The sequence below is a fragment of the Silurus meridionalis genome, chromosome 6 (genome assembly GCF_014805685.1).
Source record: "Silurus meridionalis isolate SWU-2019-XX chromosome 6, ASM1480568v1, whole genome shotgun sequence".
Lineage (NCBI taxonomy): Eukaryota > Metazoa > Chordata > Actinopteri > Siluriformes > Siluridae > Silurus > Silurus meridionalis.
Window position 1 is genome coordinate 1336056 of NC_060889.1, and position 10727 is coordinate 1346782.

Below are 10727 nucleotides of genomic sequence, written 5' to 3' on the forward strand. Positions count from 1 at the left end.
TTGTTTAAACAATAAATTCAGTTCAATTCAGTTCTATTTGTATAGCGCATTAAACAATGAACATTGTCCCAGAGCAGCTTTACAGAGATAAAAGGGTTATGAAGTTTGATATAACTTTATCTATAACAAGCAAACCAGTGGCAAAGAAAAAACTTCCTGAGATGGTATGAGGAAGAAAACTTGTGAGGAAACAGATTCAAAAGGGAACTCATCCTCATATGTTTGGCTCTGAATTACCATTTATTATAGTTCCATCATTGTTAAGGTGTGAAGTTCAGTTGATGGCCACTTTAATGCAGACTGTTCATGCAAATTGTGGTCCTAAGAAATTGTAGCAGACTGTTGACATTAATTACAGTCCAAACCAAGTCCTAATCCTTATAGTTCATGAGTTGTTCAATAAATTCATGGATATTTAAGCTGTAACAATTAAAAGCTTTGAATGTTATACATGTGCTTATTTTGAATTATGGGTTTCTGCTGTGAACCAGAGAAGAGGACAATTTTTAAAGCCATTGTAAAAGGTTTGGGGATTTTCAGTACAACAATGTCTTGAAAAAGTAATAACAACTAGACATTGAAATGTTTGGGCAAAGATCACATCAGCAGATGATGACAGAAAAACCGTGCAAGCTGTCAAGAAAAAAAATCAACAGTGGAAACATGAGATTATTTGTTCATTAATAATTTGTGTAGTGTCATGGCTTAGGCTTTGTATCTCTGCGTTTAGCATAACAAAACTGTGAGTTTTTGTACAGTGCAGCTGGATTTCCTGTCACTGTGGGCACCAGAGCACAGTAGTATAGAGCAGAGTCTGATACAGCAGCAGAGGAGATGATCAGATCCACTTTATCTCCATTAACTGTAGCAGACATTCTTGGGGGTTTGTTCTGACTTAGATCTCCACTTTGTGTAATATAAAGAAGGAATTCAGGTGTAGATTTTGGATATTGTCTGTACCAGTGTAAGTAGGTGCTGTATGCTGAAGCACTGGTTGTTTTGTATCTGCAGGACAGAGTAACATCATCACCTTCATCTACAGCTTTATGAGGGAAAAGTGGCTCTATTGAATCTGCCATGGAGTCACCTGTCATAGAAAAGAGAACACAATGTATTGTTGTAAAAATCAGAACAGATTTACATTTATGTTTTTATTACAAATTATTTTGAATTACAAAGTCAGTGTAAAACTCACCTAGTGAAAGCCACAGACACATGAATATAACAGTGAACATGATCAATGGTTTTAGCTGAATGAAAATATTCTTTCTGTACTTGTATGTGATGTTCACTGTATTAACTGTATGTTAATATAATAAAGGTTCATGAAGCTCCACCCCACAGCATCACATGATGTCACTGTCAGATTTCTGATGCATCCAGACTTTACATTCAGCCTCACATAGGAAACCTGTCCTGAGAACATTAAAACAAATATATTGTTATTTAAGAATGGTTATTTAAATGTATTTTGATTCAGTAATTTCTCTATATTATGGGCCTCAGCACCACCAGGCATCAAAAAATAAAGAAAGAAAAAAAATTAAGAAAGAAATGAATATATATATATATATATATATATATATACTATGGATTTAGGGCAATGTATATATTTCATTTCATTTTATTTTTAAACCCATTTAATGAAAATTTGTCTTATTGTAATACTGTAAGAATATATTGTCTTGATGGGGCATGAAAAATAGCAAATGAGGATTTTCTCCCTGTATGAGGGATAGACTGTTTGTCCAATCAGGTTTCGGAGGTGTACTGGATTTTGGTGGAGGAACGCGGGAAAAAAAAGAAGGAGAGAGACAGAAAAATGGCGGTGCGGGATGTTTTCCCAGAAAGTATTAATATCTAGACATTTGGATTAAGTTCGTTCAGCCCAGGTATAACGAATATCATTTTCGATTTGTTCTGAAATCCGACGACCAAAGTGATCGTCGCCCAACAGCAGATCGGGAGAGAGTTCGGGACTCGGCCGACAAGCGAGTGAGTAACTTGGAAGCTGAAAAACATATTCTGAAAGCACCTGTTTGTTGCTGAATGGATGCCTTTTTCTCAAACGTGCACCAACACTAAGGGCCCCAACTAATTACATACCCGGGTATTTATATATTTATGTTTCTACATGTTGTTTTCCTTTTGAACTGACTACTGGGTTATTGGTTTCAATAGTCATTGACTGTCTATTTCAGTTTATTGCCACATCTGTATAAAATATCGTCCAAAGGAACTGACAGGCTGATTTATTTCTGTTTTATTGCTGATATATTTAAATCCCTGTCTGAGTCTAATTTAATATTTCTTTAATTTACTGTTATTATTTTGTTTCACTGCAGATTGGTTTAGAATAATAAATATCTTAATTTTGTTTATAATCCAGGATAAATGTTTCGGGATTTATTGAGAACATACTGATCAACTGTAATTATTACATTTTGGAGGCACCGGCATAGACATTTCTACTGTTTTATTTTATTGTATTTTGGGAAAAGGAACTATAGGTGAAAGGCCAGCATAATTCTCAATCTATCAGCTGGGACCACAGGCTCCTGTGCGCCAAGACCCTATACACTCGTAATCATAAGGGGGGGTTACATATATATATATATATATATATATATATATATATATATATATATATATATATATATATATATATATATATATATATATATATCTTCTTCTTCTTCTTCTTTCGGCTGCTCCCATTAGGGGTCGCCACAGCGGATCATCCGTCTCCATACCACCCTGTCCTCTACATCTGCCTCTTTTACACCAACTACCTGCATGTCTTCCCTCACCACATCCATGAACCTCCTTCTTGGCCTCCCTCTTTTCCTCCTACCTGGTGGCTCCATCCTCAGCATTCTTCTACCAATATAATTTATGTCCCTCCTCTGCACATGTCCAAACCATCTCAATCTCGCCTCCCTCACCTTGTCACCAAAACATCCTACATGCGCTGTCCCTCTAATAAACTCATTTCCAATCTTATCCATCCTCGTCACTCCCAACGAAAACCTCAACATCTTCAGCTCTGCTACCTCCAGCTCCACCTCCTGTCTTTTACTCAATGCCACTGTCTCTAATCCATACAACATCGCAGGTCTCACCACAGTCCTATAAACTTTCCCTTTCATTTTTGCAGATACCCTACTATCACAAATCACTCCTGTCACTCTTCTCCACCCACTTCACCCTGCCTGCACTCTTTTCTTCACTTCTCTAACACACTCTCCATTACTTTGCACTGTTGACCCCAGGTACCTGAATTCCTCCACCTTCTGAAGCTCTTCTCCCTGCAACCGCACCACTCCACTGCCCTCCCTCTCATTCACACACATGTATTCTGTCTTACTCCTACTGAGTTTCATTCCCCTTCTCTCCAGCGCATATCTCCACCTCTCCAGGCTCTTCTCAACCTGCTCCCTACTCTCACAACAAATCACAATATCATCCGCAAACATCATAGTCCAGGGAGACTCCTGTCTGACCTCGTCCGTCAACCTGTCCATCACCACTGCAAACAGAAAAGGGCTCAGGGCCGATCCTTGATGCAGTCCAACCTTCACCCTAAACCAGTCTGTTGTACCTACTGCACACTTCACTGCTGTCACACTGTCCTCATACATGTCCTGCACCACCCTCACATACTTCTCTGACACACCTGACTTCCTCATACAATACCACAACTCCTCTCTTGGCACTCTGTCGTAGGCTTTCTCTAAATCCACAAATACACAATGCAATTCCTTCTGTCCTTCTCTATATTTCTCCATCAACATTCTCAAAGCAAATAAGGCATCTGTGGTGCTCTTCCTCGGCATGAAACCATACTGTTGCTCACAGATGGACACCTCTTCTCTCAACCTGGCTTCCACTACTCTTTCCCATAACTTCATGGTGTGACTGATCAACTTAATTCCCCTGTAGTTACTGCAGGTCTGCACATCTCCTTTATGCTTAAAGATCGGTACCAGCACACTCCTTCTCCATTCCTCAGGCATCTTCTCACCTTCCAAAATCCTGTTAAACAATCTGGTCAAAAACTCCACTGCCATCTCTCCTAAACATCTCCACGCTTCTACCGGTTTGTCATCTGGTCCAACCGACTTTCCACTCTTCATCCTCTTAATCGCTGCTCTCACTTCCTCCTTACTAATCCTATCTACATCCTGCTTCACCAACTCCACATCATCCAACCTTCTCTCTCTGATTTTCCTCATTCATCAGCTGCTCAAAATACTCCCTCCACCTTCTCAACACACTCTCCTCACTAGTCAACACATTTCCCTCTCCATCCTTTACTGCTCTAACTTGCAGTACATCCTTTCCAGCTCGGTCCCTCAGCCTGGCCAATCTGTATAAATCCTTTTCTCCTTCCTTAGTGTCCAACCTCTCATACAGCTCCTCATATGCCTTTTCCTTGGCTTTCGCCACATCCCTCTTAACCTGCTGCCGCATCATCTTGTACTCCTGCCTACTTTTCTCATCACTCTGTCTATCCCACTTCTGTTTTGCCAACCTCTTTCTCCTTATGCTCTCCTGCACTTCCTCATTCCACCACCACGTCTCCTTGTCTTCCTTTCTATTTCCAGATGTCACACCAAGTACTTTTCTAGCTGCCTCCTCATCACTCCTGCAGTAGTTGCCCAATCATCCAACACCTCCTTAACACCACTGAGCCTCTCTCTGACCTCTTCCCTGAACCTCACACTACACTCTTCCTCCTTCAGTTTCCACCATCTTATTCTTCTTTCAGTCCTCACTCTCCTCCTCTTCTTCTTCGCCTCCAAAACCATCCTACAGACCACCATCCGATGCTGTCTAGCTACACTGTCCCCTGCCAACACCTTACAGTCGCCAATCTCCTTCAGGTTGCATCTACTGCATAGCACATAGTCCACCTGTGTGCACCTTCCTCCACTTTTATACGTCACCCTATGATCCTCTTTCTTCTTAAAATAAGTGTTCACCACTGCCATTTCCATCCTTTTAGCAAAATCTACCACCATCTGCCCTCCCACATTCCTCTCCTTAAAACCATACCTACCCATCACCTCCTCGTCACCTCTGTTCCCTTCACCTACATGCCCATTAAAATCTGCCCCAATCACCAACCGTTCTTTCCTAGGTACACCATCTACCACTTCATCTAATTCACTACAGAATCTTTCCTTCTCCTCCATCTCACAGCCAACTTGTGGAGCATAGGCACTGATGACATTTATCATCATCCCTTCGACTTCCACCTTCACGATCATCACCCTATCAGAAACTTTCTTCACCTTCACTACACTCTTACTGTACTCTTCCTTCAGAATCACCCCTACACCATTTCTCTTTCCATCCACACCATGATAAAACAGTTTAAATCCACCTCCAATGTTCCTGGCCTTACTCCCTTTCCACTTGGTCTCCTGAACACACAGCATATCTACCTTTCTCCTCTCCATCATATCAGCTATCTCTCCCTTTCCCGTCATAGTACCAACATTTAAAGTACCAACCCTAACCTCCACTCTCCTACACTGCTCCTTTCCCTGCCGTCTCTGTAAACGTCTTCCTCCTCTCCTTCTCCTCCTTCGGCCAACAGTAGCCCAATTTCCACCGGTACCCTGTCGGCTAACGATACCTGTGGCGGTCGTTGTTAACCCGGGCCTCGACCGATCCGGTATGGAATTCTCATTTGTGATCCGCATCTTTGATTTGGCACATGTTTTACACTGGATGCCCTTCCTAACGCAACCCTCCCCATTTACCCGGGCTTGGGACCGGCACTAAGAATGCACTGGCTTGTGCCTCCCTAATGGCTGGGTTATATATATATATATAAAAACTATTAACATTATTGTTTGTCACATATGATAATTATTGATTGTAGGTGACTGAGGTGATATGAGGAGAATTACAGGTGGTTTTGAATGTCACTGAACTGTCAGGCCTTAAAGGGGAGTTGAGTAAAAATATCTGATTCCATTAATGTTGGATGTCATTTAAACATGAACATTGTGTACACAAGTAAAGTTAGAAGTGTTTCGGGTTAAACCTCCATTACAACAGAATCTCATCCCATTTCATTTACTGCACCATCATGTGCTTTTCCATGCAGGAGACAAACAATATTACAGAGAATATTAAGAAATTCATGATCAAAGTCATCAGTATCTCTGGAGGATGTGAACAGAATTGTAAGAAGCGCTAGTATCTGGCCCACAATAAGATAGCTGACAGCGCCATCTGGTGTTTCCCTAGAAGAAAGACTGTAACACACTTAGGTTTACTAATAAATATTTACTCCACATACAGGTGTGGGGTCAAACTACAATACTTATAAATTCAAATAGCATTTTTTATATTAAAATTCAAATCCTTTGCAGTCATAACTGTATAAAGTCTGGAATACAAAGGCATCACCAGACCCTTGTTTTCTCACTGATTAGGTTTATACAGTAGCTTTCTTCAATTTAATTCAAGTAATTTTTATTTGTAAAAAAGGCTTTTAGCAATTGACAGTGTCAAAAAGCAGTTTTATATAAAAATAAATAAAAATGTTATAAAATATCTAAATTTTAAATGCGCAAATTAATCCGTTGTGAACAAGGGTTGTTTTATAATACATTTTATATGTTTTCCAGCAATCACATGCCAGTAGTTGGACTAAAGCTGTGTAGAGGTTTTGTACAGTGCAGCTGGATTTCCTGTCACTGTGGGCGCCAGAGCACAGTAGTATAGAGCAGAGTCTGATACAGCAGCAGAGGAGATGATCAGATCCACTTGTTTATTAGTTTTATCAACTTTAACATCCAGACGTGGTGGCATGGGCTTAGTTTTACCTCCAAATAGATTGATATAAAGAAGGAACACAGGTTTAGATTTTGGATGTTGTCTGTACCATTGCAGGTCGGGGCTTGTACTACTTGTTTCGTATCTGCAGGACAGAGTAACATCATCACCTTCATCTACAGATTTATCAGTGAAAAGTGGCTCTACTGAATCTGCCATGGAGTCACCTGTCATAGAGAAGAGAATGTACGTTTTAAGATCATAATCAAGGTGAAAACTATATAAGTCTGACTCACACTCACACTGATAAATCACTATTAATGTTTCTGAGTGATAAAAAGTCAGTGTATAACTCACCTAGTGAAAGCCACAGACACATGAATATAACAGTGAACATGATGAAGGCTTTAGTTAAAAGTAAATATTCTGAGGTCTGAATATATGAACATTTTAAAGGTTCATGAAGCTCCACCTCACAACATCAGATGACAAAGTCACCAGTGTTACTGACAGCAAACACAAAGTGTAGGCAGGTGTGATTATTTAAATACAATCATTTTAGCCAATTAAAATATAAACTAACATTTACATTATTAAAGATTTCAGCTGTGTATGTTAGTGATGTCTCTAAATTAGTGGGTTCAGCTATAACAGATATACTGTAACACCTAATGTTAGAATTAGAAAATAATAAGGTTTAATAAGAATAATGAAAAGTAATAGAGATTTATATTTTGTATTTGCTTCCTAATGACTGTTAAACCTCTTGATGTTCAGCTCTAATAAAAGTATGAGTTATGAGTATTAATGAGTATTTATTCTTATGACAGTTTAGTGTGAAGTGAACAGTTGTGTAGTTTTATCAGAATGGTGTCTCTATAAATGAGTTGAGCTACTAAGAGTAATCAGGGCAGGAGTGAGGATAATATTAGTGCAGTGTGAATGATAGAAGAACAGCTGTAGTTTATATCACAGAGGTTTTATTGTGAAAATGAGGATTCATCATCAGAGAATGTGAGCAGGGTTGTGTGGAGCTCTAGTACTTTTCCCACAATAAGATAAGTGACTGCGCCATCTTGTGTTCAGCAGGGAGAGAAATATTAACGTTAAATATGAAAGGGGGAGTGATTCTGAGATTAATTCTTGTAGTCTGCACTCTGCCTCAGCTAACAAGGATTTAGAAATCTTCCAACACGGTTATTCTTTTTACCACCTGCTCTTTTCCCATCATACAGTTTACACTGCAGACACACAGTCTAGACAAGATTATAAAGAAAATCTAAACATTTACACATCGATTTAATTCAATTCATTTTTATTTGTATAGCGCTTTAAACAATGAACATTGTCTCAAAACAGCTTTACACAGATAATGTGGTGATTAAAAGTGAATATGTTCTTTATAAGTAAGTTTGTCCCTGATGAGGAAGCCGGTGGCGACTGTGGCAAGGAAAAACTCCCTGAGATGGCATAAGGAAGAAACCTTGAGAGGAACCAGACTCAAGAGGAAACCCATTCTCATCTGGGTTGCACCGAATTTTCATTAATAGCAGATATACAATGTTGCGGGGTACAGTGATGATGATCAGAAGCGAAATGTAATCCTGAGTCAATGTAGCAGTCTGTTGACATTAACTACAGTCCAATCCATCCTTTAAGCTCCCGTTCTTACTCCGCAATTTCATGGAACCACCCAAGGCATTGATGAGAAACAGTCCCAAGCTGAACAGAGTGGCCTCCAATCGAAGAGAACACTATCCAGAGGCAGGCCAGGACGAAGTGGAAGTGAGGAAGGGGCAGGAACAGTGGTCACTGGAACCTCAGGAGCATGTTTAACTCGACAGACAGTGAGAGAGAGAGAGAGAGAGAGAGAGAGAGAGAGAGAAGAGAGTGACAGGAACAGAAGGATATGGATTATTATATGTATTTATTGTTGTATGAAAGTTAATATGTGCAGTTTGGATTTCGGCATCACTCGCTATGGCAGCATAGCTAAAAGGGAGAACCAGAAGGTAACACAGACATGAGGGATCTCTGGGATAAAAGACAACCCACCACACCACCGTCAACAATCCTGAGTAAATGTGTGAATGTGAGGGGACGACAGCATACAAATATCCCAGTTCACCAAACACTCTATATCCATGTTCCCTCCAGATCTGTGCCTTTACCTAAGAAAAAAATCTACTGATCAAAGGTTTGACTAAATAAATAAGTTTTCAACCTCGACTTGAACACTGAGACTGTGTCCGAGTCCCGAACACTGATTGGAAGGCTGTTCCATAACTGTGGGGCTTTATAAGAGAAAGATCTGCCCCCTGCTGTAGTCTTCATTATTTGAGGTACCAGCCAAATAGCCTCCACCTTTTGATCTAAGTAGGCGTGGAGGATCATACTGGTACCGAAGTTCACTCAGATACTGCGGTGCGAGACCGTTAAGTGCTTTATACGTCAGTAGTAGTATTTTATAATCAATGTGAGATTTGATTGGGAGCCAGTGTAGACTAATTAAAACAGGGGTGATGTGGTCGTATTTCCTAGATCTAGTGAGGACCCTTGCTGCTGCATTCTGAACTAACTGAAGCTTATTTATGCACTTACTCGCACACCCAGACAGTAACGCGTTACAGTAGTCTAATCTAGATGTAACAAAAGCATGCATTAGAAAAAGGAAAGACTGGGTCAATAATAACACCAAGGTCTTTGACAGCCATACATGCTGAAACAGAGTCACCAAAGTCTACGGTGGGTTTTGTCCAAGCCATATCTTTAGTGTCTATAATGACAACATAAAAGAAATTAGTTTGAAATATCTGCAAACATATATAAATAAATAAATAAATAAATAAATAAATAAATAAATAAATAAATAAATAAATAAATAAATTAATTAATTAATTAATTAATTAATTAATTCTAATGTAAATCTAATGTACATAAGTATTCACAGCCTCTGCTCAATACTTTATTGAAGCACTGTTTGGCACCAATTACAGCCTTAAGTCTTTTTAAATATGATACTACAAACTTGACACAACTATTTTTAGACCGTTTCTCCCATTCTTCTTTGCAAAACCTTTCAAGCCCCATCTTGGTGGATGGAGAGTGATGGTGCACAGGCATTTTCAGATTTCTCCAAAGATGTTCAATCAGGTTCAAGTCTGGGCTCCGACTGGGCCACTCAACGACACATACTTACATTCAATAATACATTTTGCTGGTCAGGATTGTGGTGGATCTGAAGCTTCTCTCAGTAAAACAGAAGAGAGAGCAGGAATATACATACAGTTACAGTCAATTTATTGTGTAAGCAGTCTGGATAAATGCATATTGAAAACTCAAAAGTAAAAAAGTAAAATGTTTAAATAAATGTTGCATCATATTTGTGCACAATCAGAAATTGTCATAAAACAAAAAGGAAATTCCAGTGACATTTTTCTTTGTATTTGTAGGAATAAAACTCACATCTGTTAATTAAAGAGTTTTCTCTTAACATGCAACATGCAGTTGTATATATATTAACACATTAATGAATGAATAAATAAATGAAGGAATAAAGAAAAGAAAGTCAAATGATTACATTTCCACATATTGTGCACCAGTAACACTTCACCAATGGCTATGATATTTTTCTTAAAATATGTTCTGGAGCATCAAATATGTTGAATTGTGAATTTCCTGTGTTGAATGTTCACCTGTTTACTTTTATTTTCTTTTCTTTTAGTTGTGAATGTTACCACTTTTGTTTCTATGTATCTGTGGTTAACTGATAACAAGGTGGTAAAGGAAATGTCTGTCATCTTCTGTGGTTTTTACAAACGTTAGGTTTTTGTACAGTCGTTCAGTGACTCTGTATTACTGTGCTACAAGGAGAGCACAGTGATAGAGAGCAGAATCTGAGATCTGTAGGTCTTTAATAATAAGTTCAGAAG